The 7,787-nt window shown below is 45.4% G+C and overlaps 1 non-coding gene across 1 annotated transcript; it reads right to left on the reverse strand.

The window, feature by feature from the left end:
• Positions 1-540: 540 nt before the first annotated feature.
• Positions 541-613, reverse strand: TRNAG-UCC (transfer RNA glycine (anticodon UCC)). Its single transcript has one exon. It is a non-coding gene; the product is annotated as a tRNA-Gly (tRNA).
• Positions 614-7,787: the final 7,174 nt, after the last annotated feature.

Consider the following 7,787-nt stretch of genomic DNA (forward strand, 5'->3'; position numbering starts at 1 on the left):
CTGCAGTGAACACTGGGGTGCAGGGATCTTTTTGAATTATGCTTTTTTCTGGATATTGGAACCTGAGTGGGATTGCTGGATCATATGGTAACTCTGTGTTCAGTTATTTAAGGAAAGTCCATACTGTCCTCCATAGTGACTACATCAGTTTACATTCCAACCAACAGCCCAGGAGGAGGATTCCCTGTTCCAGGCAGCCCTTCTTGATGAACTGCTTCCCCAGCCTGGTTTAGATTCCCTTTTTGTAGCAGCTTGCATGCATCTGCCTCCCTTACCAGACCTTGGGATCTATGGCACATGCCTCCATCTGATTCCTCTTTGAGCCTCTTGTAATGAGTGACTGTGTGGCCCAGTGCATAGTAGGCCCTTACTAAATAATGTGTCGAATTGAACTGTTCATCTGTGGTTCATTGTTTAGCACACAGTTGAGACTCTATACTTGTGTCCTGAGCTGAATTAATCTTTGCCACACTTCCCCTTTTCTTTCTTTCTTTTCTTTTCTTTTTTTTTGGCCACACCATGTGACTAGTGGGATCTTAGTTCCCTGAACAGGGATTGAACCCATGCCCTCTGCAGTGGAAATACAGAGTCCTAACCACTGGACCACTAGGAAGCTCCCTTGCCCTTCCCATGCACCCCCCTCCACCGCCAACACTTCCTCTTTTCAGAAGCAGAAAGGGAATAAGCATGAGTTCTTCCCCTACTCCAGGGTGCTTTTCTATTCAGAGAGATTAAACTGAAATTGGTGACAAGGGAGAGGCCCAGAAGCCATAGGAGACAGACAGCGTCAGGGAAACAGACACACAATATGTGCATGTGCAGAGAAATGTAGACAGATTCCTCCCATCCCTCTACACACAGAGAACTCAACAGACAGATCGAGAGGGATTGGGCCCTTGTTGTTGTCGTTCAACTTCTAAGTCGTGTCTGAATCTTTGTGACTCTATGGACTGCAGCACGCCAGGTTTCCCAGTCTTCACTATCTCCCGGAGTTTGCTCAAATTCATGTCCCTGAGTCGGTGATACCATCCAACTATCTCATCCTCTGTCGGCCCCTTCTCCTCTTGCCCTCAATCTCTCTTAGCCTCAGGGTCTTTTACAGTGAGTTGGCCCGTGAGAAAGGGAAAAATGGACTGACAGACAGGAATGAATGGAAAGAAGGACAAAGGAGAGATAGAAAAAGAGAATAGAAGGTGGAGGAGGGAAGGAGAAAATTAGGGCCAATAGTGTGCTAATTGGGAAAGTAGTGAGTAAAAGCCCCAGAAGGGAGGCTTCCCACCGCTCAGGGCAGCAGAGATGGAGGCTGGGGCCATAGCTGTGAGTTCTTCAGACCCATGGCTGATCTAGGGGTGCAGGTAGATGCAGGGGGTGAGACACACCAGGGGCCCTCCAGAGCCATATGCCCTTGGTGCCAAGGGCATGGTGGCACCTCCTTCAGTGGCGGGTGGTGTGTGCTGTGCCCAGGGCCGTCTCTGCACCTTCTTTCAGAGGCTCAAACCCACAAGGAACAAGCAGAGGGAGGTGCTGGCTGCCACGTGTCTGCCCTTGGCCTCGTGCTGTTGGATTTGCGGTGTCTCATGAAAGAGTAATCACCTGCATCAATTTTTAAAGCTGCCTAATGCTTCGCTCAGCCCAGCTGTCTAGAAGTTTGCAAAGCAGGCAGGCAGCAAAGCTCCCTGCGAGAAAGCCAAGAGACACGACTGAGTGTCAGGTCCGTGGATGTTGTTGCCATGGCCCTGGGTGGTTCCTGGCTGTTGTCATGGAGTTGGGGAGGGCAGAGAAGTGGTCCCACCCATTGTCTGGGTCAGAGGGCAGGAGCTGAGAGACCAGAACCTCATGAGGACTGAAGGCCCCATATCCTAGCAACCAGTCCCATTTCTGGCCATTCCGGAAGCTCACTTAGTTATCGCCTTAAGAATTTTATATCAAGATAACAAATCTTTATAATAAAGTTTCTCTGTTAGAATACTGGAGTGGTCTCTGTCTCCTGACGGGAACCTGGCACATGCTCACATGGAATTCTTGGGAAGTGATGTCAAATCAGAGTGTCTATTACTTGTGGAGAAAATCCACAATGTTCCACTAAGGAGTATTACCTTGTTTTATTACTGCTATTTTGATCACTAAGGCTATAGCAGCAGCTGCTGCTTGGGTGATAACAATTCCTCACATACCAACAGCATCTCATGGTTCACAAACCCTGCCGGCCCCCTTTCCTCTCTTGTTTTCCACGATAGCTTTGTGTGCTAAGAAATGTTATCTGCAGCGACTTCCTGGAAGGACAGTGACTTGCCCACAGTCATAGCTAGTCACATATGACTGGGTTCCAAAGTAATTTTTAAAAAGAAATTCCAGTTCTTTTTACCTTCCAGTTTTTCTTGAGTTGAATTCACCTGCAGGCAAGCAAAAGTTACCTTCCTTTTCTTTTTGGCTTCCTACCTGGCCTCCCCAGCTCTCTGCTGTCTAAGCTTTTGAGCGTTATCTAGCTTTCCTGGATGAAAATGGACACAGAGATGCTTGGTCTAGGGGAATAGTCTCTCTGGATCCTGTCCATTCAGCCAGACATCTCCTTAATGCTGGCAGGTCTCACATTTCCAGTGAGTTTGCATTTAAACTAAAAGCTTTCTAGAACCTTGGGCTTAGACCTGGTGTACTTAAAAGGCACTTCCCAGAACACTCAATTTTATTAATACCGTAAAATACATTAAATAGCTGGATCATTTCACATTCAGAAGCCATCTCCAATTTGAACTGCTTTATTTGGATGGTGCCTAAGTATTCCTGTAAATGATGTTGCTGGCCGCATTGAGGGGGCATGCCGGAAAGATGGAGGCCCCTCATTCTTTCTCCCCTTCCTCCCTCCCTCCCTTCTTCCCTCTCTCTTTCATTCTCTGTCTCTCTCCCTCCCTCCCTCTATCTTTCTTTTTCTTTCTGCTTTATTGTGATAGAAGTGATCTAAAAACCGCACATCTTTAGTGTATGCAAGTTGATGAGTTTGCACATATGATACACCCTGTGATAGCATTACTACCAAAAAGTAAGTTGTGTGTTTGAGAGAGTTGTTCTCTTGTGTTTCTTTGAGTCTCTTTGCTTTTCTGTTGTTGTAGGAATGCTTAACATGAAATCTACTCTCCTAAATGTTTAAGTGCACAGCACAGTATGTTACTTGTTGGCACTATGTTGACCAGAAATCTCTGGAACACACTCATCTTGGATAACTTTAACTCTGTACCATTGAACAACAACTCCCCATTTCCCCCTTCCCCTGTCCTCTGAAAACCACCATTCGATATAGCTATTCATTTTCTTACAATTTTGTGGGTTGGCTGAGCTCAGCTGGAAAGTTCTTCTGCTTTACGTGGTGTTGGCTGGGGTCACCATGTGTCTTTGTTCAGCTGGGGGTTTAGCTGCGGCCAGCATGTCCAAGGTAGGCTCCCTAATGTGTCTGGTGCCTCAGCTCAGGCATCTAGAGTGGCTGGCAGCTGGTGAGGGCTCACTCTCCAGGTGTTCACGCATCATTTCTTCACACAGCTCTTGGATCCTAAGAGAATGAAAATGGAAACCGTCAGATCTCTTGAGGCCTGTACTCCAGAGTTTGTATAACATTACTTTTGTCGTGGTATAATGGTTGGAAGATGTCCCAGGGCCAGACTCAAGTTTAAAGGAAATGGAATGCCCCTCTTGATAGGAAGAGTGCCATCTGGGACGGGCAGACAGCTGGCTGTCATCACTGCAGACAGTTGACCCCAGCTGCACACTTATCCTCCCGCTCCATGTGAAAAGCAAGTTTCATTTCAACCATGTAGCATCTGAGGTCATCCAAGAAAATGAAAGGGACTGCGCAGGGGGTTTGAAGGCTTTACCAGCACTCAGAGGCTATGTTCCCACTGAAGGCCATGACATTTTTGCCAGAGAATCTGCCAGTCCCGGCTCGAGGAAAAGCAAGTAAAAGCAGCTTGCTTGGCTCTAGACAGTACGTTTTATTTATTTCTGAGAAGTCATCTAGAAATGGAACACCATACGATGTGAAAACATATCTTTAAATGTGGTGCACTTAAATCCAAAGGCAGGTAATGAATTTTGTTTCAACAGTAAAGCTTCAATCTCTTTGATGAGCACTTGCGACAAAAACAGAAAACAAAAGGCATAAAATTACCATGGTGATGGCTAATTGTGGTGAGTCTGCTTCAGTTCACAGAACTGCAAATAACATTCCGATAGGCTAAAGTGCTAAGGTACAGAAAGGATTGTTCTGCTTAAAATGTGAAAATCGCAGTCTGCTCTGATTAAGATAACATTAAAAATATTAGCAAATTAAGCATTGTTTAACAGTGAAGAGGAAAAGAAAATCATTTTCACCCAAAGCTCTTTGGGAATCTGATTTATGAAGATGGTGTGAGGGGCTGGAATGTGGTTGATATTTGCTCTGTTCTGGAGAGAAATTTGAAACATAGTATGGATCTTTGGGGTCCTCTTAGCTCCCTCTCAGCAGCTCTTTTTACGATGGCATCCTCTTTCCCAGATGCCCAGACATCTCCTCAGTAACTGGCATCATTAGGGGAACTAGAGGAAAAACAAAGAGACAGACCCTACCTGTCAGGAGAAATACCAGCCTGAACTTTACTGTCATGCCCAGGAGGCCTTGACACCTGCCAACTTTGGGCAAACAATTTCCCTCTGCGAAATTGGTAAGAGCTGTAACACAAATAACACTCTCACCAGTAGTTACAGAAAGTATTGTTCTGTTGAAAAGGTTGTGAAAAATAGTCAGCTCCATGAGACTTAATCTCTTCCTTTGTAAAATGGGGAGACTATGTACCTTGAATAGATAAGTGGATGTCAAGCGTCCAGTGCATAACTGTTGTTTAGGGTCAGTGATATTGGAAAAGGCCAGTGTACATGAAGCAACGGAAGAGTGTGCCCAACTATAGTTTAGACTTTAAGTTCTGGAAAGATTTAGGAACTTTCCTGGAGGCCCAGTGGTTAAGACCTCGCCTTCCAATGTAGGGGGTGTGGGTTCAATCCCTGATGGGGAAACTAAGGTTCCCACATGCCTTGAGGCTGAAAAACCAAAGCATAAAACAGAAGCAATATTGTAACAAAGTCAATAAAGAATTTAAATATGGTCCTCATGAAAAAAATTATCAAAATAAGTTTAGAAAAGAAGAGGCTTGAGCTGGGCTTGACAGGCGGCGGAGAGGATGCTCTCAGAAGGTATCTTTGGAGGGGAGACTTGGGGATAGAATACAGCACACTGGTGGGCAATGGAGAGACTTTAATGATTTGTATGAATGAAATGGAGACTCACGTTGGGATCTGGGACCAGGAAACCCAGACCCAGGAGTCTACCTAACAAGGAGACTTCACTCCGAACGCCCTTAGGAAACTGCGTCTCTTCTCAGCTCTTTCAGATTTGTGTGATGTTACCTCCTGCCCCACTCCTGCACCAAATCCATTTCAGCTTCCTTTTTTCTCGCCTTTTCCAAACCACTCTCTCATCTTCACTCTGTAGTGGGCCGTTTATTTCCAAGTGCAATTAAAGGACTGGGCCAGAAAATAAATAGAGCACATCTTGCCAACTCTACCTGCAAATGCATTACATTTGTTTAACTGTGACTCCGATTTGGAATGACCTGAAAAGGAAGGGGTGACAGTGATTGGGTGGTGGCAGAGCCATCCGTTACCTTGCTGGGAGCCAGGAAAGGGAGCCAGTGGAACTCTTTGTGGAAGGATGAACCATGAAGCAAACAGTAATTCGAGATGAATACTTGTTCTTCATGCCTGGGTTGTGATTTACACGTGTTTCGAATGCTCTCACAGCCAGGAACTCATGTAATTTTTAGGACAACCCTATGAGGTTGTGAAAGTAAATGGTGTCCTTATTTTACACACGAGGGAGCTGAAATGGGAAGAAAAAGAGGGCTCGCCCAAAGTTACACAGCAGGCAGACGGCGGAGGGAAATGGAGATTCAGGACATCTGTTATCTCACCCATCACATGTCTGTTAGGTGTTTACTGATCCCCTGCCTCCCTATCCTGGTGGTGGGCCAGAAGATGCTGCATTAGAGATGGAGTAATTGGGAAACCAGTCAGAAGACTTAAAAAAAAATTATTTATTTGGCTGAGCTGGATCTTAGTTGTGGCACTCAGGATCTTTGATCATTGTTGTGGCATTAGAACTCTTAATTGTATCATGTGGGATCTAGTTCCCTGACCAGGGATTGAACCTGGGCCCCCTGCATTGGGAGCTCGGAGTCTTAGCCACTGGACCACCAGGGAAGTCCTCAGAGGCTTTTCTGGTGCCCCAGACGTGAGGTGAGGAGGGCCCATGTGATTCTAGACCTTCACTCTCTCCCACGAGCCCTCTGGGCATTGTTTCCTCAGCCTCCTCACTTCCTTCTGCCCCCTCCTTAAGCATCAACATCTCTCAGTGTTTGCTCCTGTCTCTAGTTTCTTCTCAGTCTCCATGGGTGATGCCACCTCCAGCCTGGCTTTTATCTTCAATTCCAAATTCACATCCTCAGCTGGACACATCTCCCAAGCTCAAGATCCATTCAAGACACTTGCATAACTCACAAATCTCATCCTTTCTCTTATGAATCATATAGTGTCCCTGACTTCTTCTCTCTCCTGATTTCTAACTCTCCCTCTCCAGTGAATCCTTCTCATTAATGTTTAAAATGCTCAAATTTCTCCTGCTAAAACTAAGACATCTAGGACCTATTATATAGCACAGGAGATTATACTCAATATCTTGTAATAACCTAATAATCCTGGACTCCCCACCTAAGTGAATGGCCTGACTAACCACCAGTTGCTCCACTAGAAATCTCTGTGTCATCATTGATTCTCCGCTTTCCACCACATGTGTGTGTTAGTGGCTCAGTAGTGTCCAGCTCTTTGTGACCCCGCCAAGCATCTCTGTCTATAGAATTATTCAGGCAAGAATACTGGAGTGGGTAGTCATTCCCACATCCAGGGGATCTTCCTGACCCAGGGATCGAATCCAGGTCTCCCTCATTGCAGGCAGATTCTTTGCCATCTGAGCCACCAGTGAAGCTGAGTCCCATCTCCTTAATAGCTTTTGGATATATGCTCTTCTTCTGGACCCCACTTTACCTATCTTAGTCAAGAGATTCTTTTGTTGGAAGCCTACCGCCAGTTTCTAATTTGCGTTCCTGACTCCAACCTCTTCCTCCTTTCCCTTCCTACAATACTAATAGCCATATTGTTTCCTTTTCAAAGTTTCCATGGTTTTCCATTTAGGTGAAATATCAAATCTAAAACTCTTAATATTCCTGTCATGTAGATCATTGCTAACAAGTCCCGTTTCCCTTTCCTCTTTTGCTCTCCCCTCTCTCTGTTCCTGACACAATGATGCTCTTCCTATGGTCCTCAAATGTTGCTAGGCTTGCTTGGGCCACTGTATTTTTTATCAAAGCTATCGTTTTTTCCAGTAGTCATGTATGGATGTGAGAGTTGGACCATAAAGAAGGTTGAGTGCCAAAGAATTGATGCTTCAAACTGTGGTGCTGGAGAAGACTCTTGAAAATCCCTTGGACTGCAAGGAGATCAAACCAGTCAATCTTAAAGGAAATCAACCTGAATATTCATTGGAAGGACTGATGCTAAAGCTGAAGCTTCAATACTTTGGTCACTTGATGCAAAGAGCTGACTCATTTGAGAAGACCCTGATGCTGGGAAAGATTGAGGGCAGGAGAAGAGGGTGGCAGAGGATGAGATGATTAGATAGCATCATTGACTCAATGGACATGAGTTTGAGCAAA

This window comes from Ovis aries, chromosome 19 (assembly GCF_016772045.2).
Source record: "Ovis aries strain OAR_USU_Benz2616 breed Rambouillet chromosome 19, ARS-UI_Ramb_v3.0, whole genome shotgun sequence".
NCBI lineage: Eukaryota > Metazoa > Chordata > Mammalia > Artiodactyla > Bovidae > Ovis > Ovis aries.